This window comes from Xenopus laevis, chromosome 7S (genome assembly GCF_017654675.1).
Source record: "Xenopus laevis strain J_2021 chromosome 7S, Xenopus_laevis_v10.1, whole genome shotgun sequence".
Taxonomy (NCBI): Eukaryota; Metazoa; Chordata; class Amphibia; order Anura; family Pipidae; genus Xenopus; species Xenopus laevis.
The window spans coordinates 105,134,159-105,147,243 of NC_054384.1; the positions used below are offsets into that span (position 1 = coordinate 105,134,159).

The window sequence follows — 13,085 nt, forward strand, 5'->3', positions numbered from 1 at the left end:
AGGCAGTCTGTACGGGAAGCAGCTACTAATCTCTGGGACTGATATGGGCATCAGGGGAAAGGTACTAACTCCCAGCATTCTCAGCTAGCCAGGATATGATTGTAGTTCAGCATTGCAGGATTAATACCCCATGATTTGTGATTTAAAGTGGTGGTTCATCTTTAGGGCAGAGACACACGCTCAGATTCGGGGAGATTAGTCGCCCAGCGGCAAATCTCTTCTTCACGGCGACTAATCTCCCCAAACTGCCTCCCGCCGGCGATTTACATTTTACATTTTCCGAAGTCTTCTGAAAACGAAGTGCCCCGAGTGCCATCATGCCGGCGTTTTAGATTCTAGCCAGCGGGAGGCAGTTTGGGGAGATTAGTCACCCCGAAGAAAAGGAGATTTGTCGCTAGGTGACTAATCTCCCCGAATCTGAGCGTGTGTCTCTGCCCTTAAAGGGGTGGTTCACCTTCAAGTTAACTTTTAGTATGTTATAGAATGGCCAATACTAGAAACTTTTCAATCGGTCTTCATTATTTATTTTTGATAGTTGGCATCCCATTAACGGTCCGGATAAAACTGTAAACGAATGTGATAGAGAATGATGGGAGCCAGACCCATAAAGATATGCCAGTACTAGTAGCAATGGTTTAGCCCCTGATCCTTTGCACCCAAGAAATAAAAGTCTGGCTCATATGTAACAGTTTCTCCCTGAGAATTCCAAGGGCAAAAAGTCATGGATGGACTTCCAGCTAATACAGCACCACCTAGAGGTCTCTGTGTGAAACTGCAGCTTTCTTAGATTTCAGGCTGTGCTTTGCAGGGGAGAAGTCCTGTAGGATTTTCCAATTCTGGGGATTTCCTTTGGACTTGCTGCTAGGAAAACCTTTGGGGGTTTGGGGATGAAATAATACAAGGTGACGGGCTGAAAGGCAGGTATGAGGCTCAGAGTATTCCTGGGGTACCGGTAGTAAACGGGGGTTGCTGGAGAAGGGCTGTAATAGAACTGCGTGCCCTGCAATTAAAAAAAGGAGAAAACGTATAATTAGACAAACTGAAAATATATGTTAATTAATATAGGAGGGGCAGCATGGTGGAGCTGTAAGTAGAACTGCCCAATTGCAGAGCAAATGCTCTAAATTCAATCCCAGGCAGGGAATGTGTATGGTCTCCCTGTGCTTGAAAAGGTTTCCTCCCACTCTCCAAAAATATACAGATAATATCGGCCCTAGTGTGTGATAGGAACAGTAAAGGGATTCTGTCAGGATTTTATGATGTCGTTTTTATTTCTAAATGACACTGTTTACACTGCAAATAATTCACTCTGCAATATAAAATGTAATTTCTGAACCAACAAGTGTATTTTATTTAGTTGTAATATTGGTGTGTAGGTGCATCTCAGGTCATTTTGCCTGGTCATGTGATTTCAGAAAGAGCCAGCACTAGATGGAACTGCTTTCTGGCAGGCTGTTGTTTCTCCTACTCAATGTAACTGAATGTGTCTCAGTGGGACCTGGATTTTACTATTGTGTGCTGTTCTTATATCTACCAGGCAGCTGTTATCTTGTGTTTGTGAGCTGTTATCTGGTTACCTTCCCATTGTTCTGTTGTTAGGCTGCTGGGGGGAAAGAGAGGGGGATGATATCACTCCAACTTGCAGTAAAGAGTGACTGAAGTGTATCAGAGCACAAGTCACATGACTGGGGGCACCTGGGAAATTGACAATATGTCTATCCCCATTTCAGATTTGAAATTACAATATAAAAAAAATGTTTGCTCTTTTCAAAAACGGATTTCAGTGCAGAAGTCTGCTGGAGCAGCACTATTAACTGAGGCGTTTTGAAAAAAAAGAATGTTTTCCTGTGACAGTATCCCTTTAAGAGCCTTCGTTTGATGACTGTTTACAAGCATTCTCATCCACACAGCCGCCCTCTCCCTACGTCACTCATTATACCAGCACTAACGTTATTCTTAGAAGGCCAGCCAGAGGAAATTACGAAGGTTCCAGGATTTAACCCCCCCGTGCACAGTGACACAATCCAGTGAGTCAGCCAATCATACGGTGATTCACACTGCACGGCCACGCCTATCTGCTTTTGTGTTCATATTTCATATATAGGAAATTTAAAATACTGTTGCTGCACTCCCTCATTTCCCAGTAAGGCACAGGAGAGCTGGTATTGTGCAGACTGGGACTGTATCTTATTAAAGGGCACATTCATATTCACGCAGAGAGCTGGATGCAGTGCAACGAGCCAATTAGAGGCTGAAACAATGGCACGGCCAATAGCAGTTTTATCCCAATGACGCAGCACTCTGGAAACTCCAATTATCCAAAATACCCAAACTGGCAGTCAGTATTTTCCCCTCCATAAGGAAACTGTACTTACCATCTTTTGGCGACTTCTTGGGACACACTCTTCTTTGTTGCCTCCTTGCTCCTCATCCTCGCTGGAGCTCTCCGATGGAGTCCCTGTTGTGTCTGAATGATAGTCCGATGTCTCCAGGTCCAGTTTATCCGGGACAGGGATTTAGGGATCTTCTGGTCTTGTGGGGCTTTCACAATAAATGGGCTGCAGCTCTCCCCCAGCCTGGTATGTGAAAGAGAGATCAGAAAATGATTCCTATGGAAAGGGAATCTGAAGCTCTTGGGTCAAAGGGTGTTTTTTTTCTTATGGCGTGTTTTTTCGTCTAAATGCATTAAAGTCAATGGGCTTTTTTCTAATGGCGACTTTTTTTTTGTCTAAATGCATTAGGGTAAGGGCACACAGGGAGATTAGTTGACCCAGCGGCAAATCGCCTCTTCTTCGGGGCGACAATCTCCCTGAACTGCCTTCCCCTACCTTCCCGCCGGCTATTATTAAAAATCGCCAGCTGTATGGCCCTCGCGGCCCTTCGTTTTCCGAAGTTGCCTCACGAGGAAACTTTGGGCAACTGCGGAAAACAAAGCGCCGTGAGTGCCATACCGATGTCGATTTTTCATTATAGCCAGCGGGAAGGTTGTCGGCCCGAAGAAGGGGCAAATTGCCCCCAGGGCAGCTAATCTCCCTGTGTTCCCTTACCCTTAAAGTCAATGGCCGTTTTTTTTTATGGCGACTTTTTTGTCCAAATGTATTTAAGTCAATGGATGTTTTTTCTTATGGCGACTTTTTTTCTTATGGCGACTTTTTTGTCCTAAAGCATTAAAGTCAATGGGCGTTTTTTCTTATGGCGACTTTATTTCCCAAATGCATTAAAGTCAATGGGCGTTTTTTCTTATGGCGCCTTTTTTGTCCTAATGCATTATAGTCAATGGGCGTTTTTTCTTATGGCGACTTTTTTTCTTATGGCAACTTTTTTGTCCTAATGCATTAAAGTCAATGGGAGTTTTTTCCTATGGCGACTTTATTTCCCAAATGCATTAAAGTCAATGGCCGTTTTTTCTTATGGCGACTTTTTTTCCTAATGCATTAAAGTCAATGGGCATTTTTTATGGCGACTTTTATGTCCTAATGCATTAAAGTCAATGGGTGTTTTTTCTTGGCAAATTTTTCCATGGTGAATTTTCGCTGCAGTTTCAAATTCGGAATTGTGCCGTGAATCCATGGCTGGCGAATAAATTCGCTCATCACTAGTTATGTATAATGATGTGCAGGTTGACCCAAAACCTGCAGTGACCCTCAAGGTTGATCACTGGTTAGATAGGTTTGGGTTGAACTTTGCCAACCATTGTGGGTTAGGATTGGGAGAGAGTTTTTTCTGACCCGCACATCACTAGTAACAGGGTAGGATGGTCAGGGCAAGTATCCCCGGTGCCTAAGCAGCCCTAGTCCTTTTGGTACAGCACTTTACCCGAAGAATCTAACTACTGAACGTGTACTTGGCCAAGGAAAACCTTTTATATGTCACTGCACAGCACTCTTTTCTATAGAAACGGGAGCTCCCCATCAGGACACATCTCCCACAATGTTCTCTTTTTCCTCACTAAATTAGGTCATTAACTAAATTAAACAGTAGCCTAATTCTGATGCCTGTGCCAAGTTTATTATTGCAATAGTTATCATGGTTTATTTATCAAGTACCGAGAGATGATGACACTGTATGCAATAGCAAAAAATACACCTCTACGCTATTTTCCTTTTCCTACTTAATTTTCCTTGAATGACGGTCCTGGTTCCTTTTTCTTAACTAATTTTGTTAATGAATTACCTTTTGATTATATAACGCACGAGCACTTGCATAAATTATTTATTTCGAACCACACGCAGTCGGTGACTGTAATTATTTTAGCACTTGCACTTTATAACTTATTGAAATTTTGAATCTATTGTCTATAGACTCAGTATATAAAACAACAAGTCGGCACTAGCTATTTTAATATACAGAAAAAGCAACTCCATGCTTTGCTGACTTGTTGTTTGTCAATTGCTTAATATTTAATTAAACTTATTAGAAGGTTTGAATTAACCAAGCAAGTTCTCTTTATCAGCACAAGCACTTTATATCTATTAATTGATTGGTTCACAACGTCATTTAGATAATTAATTTAATTTATTCGAGAGTGCGGGGGCTTTTACTATCTTTTTCTCATTTTCAAATAACTGTATGCAATAGCGTGAGCATAAATAGCCTGCCATGGCCGCACATCACCAGTCATATGAGGATGTTCCAGGTCTGACTGCTGTAGGGTTGGAACTCAACAAAATCCGATGGCACACAGGACTAAAGGAATTCTTCCAAATTTTTATTTCAAAGCGGAATGCAAATGCATTGCCATCGGATTTTGTTGAGTTGTACCCTGTCGTGAGGTGGCCGAGCCCTCTACCCTTGTGCATCAGGCGTCTTTGTCCTTCTACAGGGTGTAGGTCCTGCACTGCTGTAGGGTTGGCCCAGGTAGCCTACTCTGATCATGCCAACAGCACACTGTGCCTTCTCATCTGTTGCCCTATGTTAACTCCATGTATATGAAGTGGCTTGAGGTTCAAGGACATTCTTTCATTTGTAAATCTAAAAATCAGACTTACCGGCAGCTGACCTCTTTGGGGTCGATCCAGAGGGACATGTCTCTGGGCAGAGCAAGCTGAGAGCATCGTAGCCACTCTGAACACAGGCCTGTAATACCGTATCATCCACAGGGTGGCTCTGTTCTATCCGGATGCACCTGAGCAAGGGCAAGAAATGTATATTAAAATCAAGGCACACAACCCAGGTAAGAACTACCCAGCTTCCGACAAATAAAGGACAAACCTGTAAGCCTGACCCTTATGAGGGGTCTCTGGGTACCAGTGTCCTTGGAACTTGTCACAAAGCAAAGTAGTGAGCATCTCAGTAAACCTTTCCACTTGCTCACTGTCCAGCTTCTGGTGTCGGTTCAACAGTCTTACAATGTAAGATGCCCCCAACTTTACCTCCTCGTGCATATTTGGGTGCAAATCCTAGAGGGAACAAAGCACAGGTCAGCCTGGATCCTACAGACACAGCAACAGTATGTTCTCCTTTACTAACACAATAATAGCAAATGCCAGAGCCACAGGAGAACCGACTTCTGTTATATCATTTCTGAACCAGAGAACAGAAAGGAAAAAAAATATTACTTGGAGATGAATTTACATTTACAAGTACATGTATTAAAGCAGAGGGAAAGTCCATTTTCAGTCAGCCCAGAGCCGGACCTTTGTGTACTTTCCTATGATGTATTAACTGATCTTTCCCAGAAACTTTTCCTCTGTGTGGGAATTCTGCGCTTGCTGTAAGCCGCGGTTTGGTGAGATTTCTGGCGCAAGTTTGTTTTAACATCACTTTCATTCTCATGCTGGGAAAACATTCTGGGAGGGCTCAGAAGAAAGTTCCAAAGGCTTACTTAGAACTAGAAGTTCCTGACGGCTTCTGAGTAAGGTCAGATGGATGAAGGGAATGGGGTTAGATATATATATATATACACAGGGTTAACTTTTCTACCAATAAAACTATTTTTTAACTGAACATCTCTGGTCCCTGTGGATCCGTTCGAGTGCCGGTCAGCTCTGCTTCCATTTTATTTGTTAGATATATATATACACAGGGTTAAATGACCATGTAAAGAGACACTAGGGAACATATTGGAACTACAGAACTTCAGCTCCCAGATTGGGTGGGCACTGGGTAGTTTGACAGCAGAAGAAAGCAACTATACCTCTGAGCAATAGAGGAAGGCATGGGGTTCCTGCACGAGGGCATTAAAAATAATGTAAACAGAGGAGGTTGATGAACTTGTGGCCATCTGGCTATTGTTTGGACAACTGACTGGCTATGAATCAATGAAACATTGGTTTTTATAGCCACCGAAGCCCCCTCTAAGCTAGAGAGCCAAAGACAATCTAGGCTGGAGGTCCCAAAAGTGACCAAGATCCCTCTCTAAGCTGGAGGCCCTAAGACCAAGAAGCCTCCTCTAGAGTGGAGGTCCTAAAAGTACCAAGAAGCCCTCTCTAAGCTACAGACCCTAAGGCCAAGAAGCCTCCTCTAGGATGGAAGTCCTAAAAGTGACCAAGAAGCCATCTCTAAGCTGGAAACCCTAAGACCAAAAAGCCTCCTCTAGGATGGAGGTCCTAAAAGTAACAGAGAAGCCCTCTCTAAAACTGGACTGGAGGCCCTAAGAGTGACGAAGAAGCCCCCTCTAGGTTGGAGGCCCTACAACCCAGGCAGTTGTTTGCAGTAGGTGAGTCACAATGAGGCACAGGTTAGCAGTAGATGCAGGTGAAAACCATAAAAGATGGTTTCCGGAATGAAGAAGGCAGTGTGGCCCTATGAAAGACCCTGGTGATGGTGTGTCACTTCTGGAGGCAGTGATTCACAAGGAAGGGAGGGTTCAGCAGCAGATGCAGGTGAAACCATAAAAGAAGGTTCTGGGAATGAGGAAGGGAGGTGAGATAAGAGGAGGTCATTGACCATTTTATGATGTTGCTTTCTGGAAAAGGCAATGAAGGAGGAGAAACATGGCACAATAACGTCAGGTGATATGGAAATATGTGACCATTGTGTTGCCTGGGGACAATTCAACAGATTTATATACTGTAGATGTCTCAGAACAGCAACTGTTAGGTCTACGGGTTCTATGACTTCCACCTCACATGGGTTAACAGTTGGCCATTACCAACTGAAAATGCTGCAAGATAAAAACTGACCTTGCTAAAGTTTATACGCTCAGTAAAAACCCCACACTCTGAGTACTGTAACATAGAGTAGTATTGTTCCCCTGAAAATATTACAACACCTATTACACAAAACCTCAACCAGTCCCAAGACTGAGGGCACAAAAGGAGCAGCGTGTGCCCAGGAACTGATGCAACGACTCAGTAAGACTTTTGTTTTGCAAGCACAGCCCAGAGACACCACCAACCTGTGATCTGACAGGCAGGGAGAGTATGGGCGACAGTTAGTTTACATTCCACTGTTACTTTCAGTTTCATCATGTGTAAGAGCGAAGAAGGTCGGGGGTGTCTGTGCTCATATAGTCAGGGACAGGAGGAGTGTGTGCTGAGCAGAATGTCTCTGTTTAACGGCAGGTAAATAGAATAATTGCAGCGCATTTCACACACATTCTCCAGCCTTTCCTACCCCAGCAGACAAATGCACAAGCTCACCCCTAACAGAAGGAGAATGTCATTCAAACTGATCAGGAGTGATAACGCTGAGCTGTTTGCTGTCAGGCCACTGACTATTAATGGCCATGGACTGGGTAACAGATTTGCCACGTGTATCATTGCCCCTAAAGTGTTTTTATAAATAGAAACAATATACCTTCCCAGGACTTATGTACACTGCTCAGTCAGATGAATACCGTGCCCCCTTGTTTGTTACAGAAGGTTAAACAGTTCAATCAAAAGAAATATCTGAACACAATAAAGAAAAGTGCCTCTATTGCAGGTTGTGACTCCTTGTTTGTTACAGAAGGTTAAACAGTTCAATCAAAAGAAAATATCTGAACACAATAAAGAAAAGTGCCTCTAATGCAGGTTGTGACTTCTTGTTTGTTACAGAAGGTTAAACAATTCAATAAAAAGAAAATATCTGAAAACAATGAAGAAATGTGCCTATATTGCAGGCTGTTTCCCCTTGTTTGTTACAGATGGTTAAACAGTTCAAAAAAAAAGAAAAATATCTGAACACAATAATGAAGTGCCTCTGTTGCAGGCTGTCCCCCCTTGTTTGTTACAGAAGTTTAAACAATTCAATCAAAAGAAAATATCTGAACACAATAAAGTAAAGTGCCTCTAATGCAGGCTGTGCCTCCTTGTTTGTTACAGAAGGTTAAACAGTTCAATCAAAAGAAAATATCTGAACACAAGAAAAGTGCCTCTAATGCAGGGTGCTGGATGGAGGGAATGTACAGCTACAGGGATGAGCTAGTTCTGCTGCTCCAAAGTTCCTGAAGCGGCTGGGAGTTGCTCAGCTACAGTTCAGCTAGTTTCTTTAACACTAAACCAGTTCAGTCACCAGTTCTCTGTCCCAACATGTCAGCGAAGGGCCAAATGTGACCCAGGGGTCTCAGGATGGATAACCCGGCCTTAACCTTCCGTTAGGACTGGGCCTCCTGACAAAGGGAGGTCTGTGCAGTGAACTGTGTATTTGTGAGTGTCCATTGTTAGACCCACATTATTGACCCCATGTTGCCCCAGGCAAAGGAATAGAACAGCTTTTATCAGTCCAGATAGTGATGTGAAGTCTTTCTACTGATTCTGACTCAGGAGTGAAGTTACTCCGGGTGGAGAAGATACAGGAATCTGCCCCTGCAACTGTTGCCAAAGTACTAACATGGGCAGTTTGCCTTGATTTCTATGTATCTGCTTATTATTTTATCTAATACGAATTCTATTAAGGATGAATTCATTGCTATTATTTATTAATTATTTTATCTAAAATATAAAAAAAAAATATTACGCACAATTAACAATTATGTCTCCTTGCTTCATTTTTCAAAATGGGTCACTGATTCCGCAGGCAGTTTCAGCCTTGCCTAAGCCGCCATTGTTTCTCAGGCTCGTCATAACCCCTATGATCTCCCAAAAAAAAAAAAAAGCCAACTTTAAAGGGGTGGTTCACCTTTAAATTAACTTTTAGTATGTTATAGAATGGCTCATTCTAAGCAACTTTTTCATTGGTCTTCATTTTTTATTGTTTTTTTTTAATTATTTGCCTTTTTGTTCTGACTCTTTCTAGCTTTCAAATGGGGGTCACTATCTTGGACCCCATCTAAAAAAAAATGCTCTGTAAGGCTACATATTTATTGTATTTGCTACTTTTTATTACTCATCCTTCTAATCAGGCCTCTCCTATTCATATTCCAGTCTCTTATTCAAATCAATGCATGGTTGCTAGGGTAATAAGGACCCTAGCAACCGGATTGCTGAAAATGCTAACTGGAGAGCTGCTGGATAAAAAGATAAATAACTCAAATAATAAAAAATTAAAACCAATTGCAAATAGTCTCAGAATCTCCCTCTCTACATCATACTAAAAGTTTATTATCAGGTGAACAACCCCTTTAAAGCAGAGCAATTGGAAATTTAAAGGAGCTCAAAATATCAGATTCTAGAGAGTTTTTCAGGCATAGCGAGTCACTGCCCGATATATAATGATGGAATGCAAATAGAATTTATTTGCATTCCATCATTATTAGATTATAATACACAAGAGCCATGATTATCCTGTAAATTATATCCTTATAAAAGGTGACTAGTGATCTCATCAGTTATAAACGGTGACTAGTGATCTCATCAGTTATAAACGGTGAGTAGTGATGTCATCAGTTATAAACGGTGAGTAGTGATGTCAAATGTAAAACTTGTGTATTATAATAAATAAAGTACGCCTTGTTGGAAAATATGAGGATATTAGAAGTCACCTCAGAGATCCTAACGGAACTCCTCTGTAACATAATATCCTTATATTATACAAGAGGGGGCACTTTATTCACTATAAAATGATTACATATAGTGATGGGCGAATTTGTCCCATTTGGCTTCGCCTCGAAATTCTAGAATTTCCTGCAAAATGCAAATTTTGACGCGGGCGACAATTCCAACGCTTGGGTTGAAACGTGGAAATTCGCAGTGAATTTGTCCCATTTGGCTTTGCCTTGAAAATCACGAATTTCCTGCAAAATGTGAATTTTGACGCCGGCGTCAATCCACGGGCATCAAAATTGATGCCGGCGACAATTCCAACGCTGGCGTTGAAAAGTGGAAATTCACAGTGAATTTGTCCGTTTTGGCTTCACCTCGAAAATCATGAATTTCCTGCAAAATGCGAATTTTGAAGCCGGCGTCAATCCACGGGCATCAAAATTGATGCCGGCGACAATTCCAACGCCGGCGTTGAAACGTGGAAATTCGCCAATCGCTAATTATATAGCGAATAAAGTACCCCCTCTTGTAAAATATAAGGATATTATAAGTCATAGAAGAGTTCCGTGACCATTTATGATAATGGAGTGTGACTGTATGAATAATAAAGCTCCAGCTGTGCTGATCTACAGGGTACAGTGACTTGCCCTTTAATCTAACAAGCAAACATGAGACTGGGCACTGGTATGGGGCATCCAATATCCACACTCAGGGGTTCCATAAAACAGATCTGCATAAAAGGTGCAATCAATAAATATGAGAGCGAGGGCAGTGAGAATTGGGGGGGTGGATTTTGGGAAAGTGGCAGAGAATGGGTTAAGTGACAGCTGGGGGGACCCACGTGCTCAAGAGTAATAATACAGTGTCTCAGCCAACAAGCCCGGACTGTACCATTCACTCACCCCCAGTCTCGTGGCCACTGACAGCACGTGGGGCTGATACTGATATAGCCAGGACCTGAGGCAAAGGAGAGGCAGTACCACTACACGTGGGGGGTAGAAATGGTCATAGAGACATAGATTGGCCCTGGTCCTCAGGGTTGGATTCACACACACACCCCCTCCCACCCGGTTTGGCTTAATCCCCCCCCCCCGCGCAGTACAGGTTTAGCGGAGCCCATGTGTAGCTTGAACTGGGGGGACAGACAAGCAAAGCGGTAAATTCTCTAGAGACAAATCATTGTAAGTCACAGAATAAATGGTGAGAGGGAAGAGCGGAGACCAGTGTGTCGGGTACTTACCGAGTGCCGGTGTCTGACTGCGCTGCGAGTGACGGCGCTACTACTGAACTTCCCAACATCTACTGACTCAAGCGAGAGGGGAGGGAATCCCCGCATGACGTCACGGCCCATGTAAGGACATCCTGGAAAGCACATGGCCGGGGAGCAGCAGCCTGACTCGCTCTTATTATTATTATTATTGTTATTATTATTATGGGAATATTGGACTCTGGGTACTCGCTTAGCACAGTCGGCTCCCCACACGTGTACAGAACGTTACCCAGGGGCTGATCAGTCTGATACTGTGTTTGTGCTGATCCCTGTCTAGTGGTTCACATTTAATATCACATTTAGTATGTTATACAATGGCTCATTCTGAGCAACTTTTACATTGGACTTTTTTTTTTCTCTTTAATAGTCTTTACAATTACTAGAGGGTCCAACACTGACACGGCCCTAGGGTTGCCACCAGGCGGGTATTACAAATTTATTACAATGTAGTTGCCGGTAAATTTGAAATACACTTTAAAAAAAAAAGCCCTTGGCCTGCCCCCGATTCACTTAGAATTTACCTTTTTTTTTTTCGGCCCCGACGCGTTACGCGGCTCCGCCTCCTTTTCACATCACACACGCCCCTTTTGTTCCCGTTCCCAGGTAAAAAACTTTGAGAAAAGGTGGAAACCCTAATCAGCCCCCACCCCAGGCCCTAGGGTTGACACCTATTCTGGAAAAAAATTAACCGTCTTCTTATAAATTTATTGTTGTTCCCTATTAATAACATTGGGATCAACCATCATTTTTACTGGCCAGGTGGCAACCCTACTGGGCCCCCTTCCCCAGTCGCAGATAGGGGTGTGGGCTACCAGAATGGTGTAGGTCTGGGTCGGCAAGGCTCGCCAGGTTTTTACCCAGTGTCCCTCAACTCTGCTTCTTCTTCCGACTCTTTCCAGTTTCCAAAAAGGGTCACTGACCCCATCTAAAAGCAAGCGCTCTGTAGGGCTACAAATCTATTGTTATTGCTACTTTTTATTCCTCCTCTTTCTATTCGGGCCTCTCCCATTCATATTCCAGTCTCTTATCCAAATCAATGCATGGTTGCTAGGGGAATTTGGACTCTGGATTGCTGAAACTGCAAACTGGAGAGATGCTGAATAAAAAGCTTAATAAATCAAAAACCACACATAATAAAAAATAAAAAACAATTGCAAATTGTCTCTACATCCTACTAAGACTTAATTTACAAGTGAACAACCCCTTTAAGGTCACACGGCAAGATAAATAGCTGCTACTTGTGCAAAGATGGTTCACTGTGCTGTACAGATATGGGAAGGGATCTGCCGGATTAGGTATTTTACCATGATTTGGATCACCATACCTTAATTCTGCTGACATGAAATAAACCCAGCAGGATTGTTTTGCCAGCATTATAGATTCATGCCACTTAGTTCAAGCTATTGTTTTATTATTATTACACCAAACAAGAAAATAATTATAATTTTTTTTTTAATTATTTGCTTGAAATAGCTTCTGTAGACGACAGCCTTCCCGTCATTTGGAGCTTTCTGGATAACAGATCTCTGGAATATTGATGCAATATTTGCACTTGCCTCTTAGGGAAGAATGGAATCTAACTGTCACTAACTACAGGCAGAAGTTACTTATTCCCCTGGGTGACACAGGCCTTATCTAATAGAATAAATAAATGCCTCCAGATGTTTTCAGTTTATTATTGCGGAGTCCTGGGAACAGCGCTGTACATGGACTTATCAGGTACCAAGTTCCCACGCTGTGACCCCCACCTCATGTACATGCAGGAGGTCTGCAAGGCCTTGAGCTTTGTCCTTGTGCTTTGGGCTCTGATTCCTTCAGCTTGTGCTTCAACCCAAATAGTTATTCTTATAACAGGGAATAGACTCCTAAACACTTTCTGTTGCCTATGGCTTATGGCACATGTGCAGTTTGGGTCCATGTCATTTCCCAGCTCCTTGTGCCAAAAATGGCCTCTTCCATAGTCAATGAGA

At 42.7% G+C, this 13,085-nt stretch overlaps 1 pseudogene; it reads right to left on the reverse strand.

Moving 5' to 3' along the window:
• Positions 1-790: 790 nt before the first annotated feature.
• LOC121396056 lies at positions 791-11,128 on the reverse strand (annotated as a pseudogene).
• Between the last annotated feature and the right edge of the window lie 1,957 nt (positions 11,129-13,085).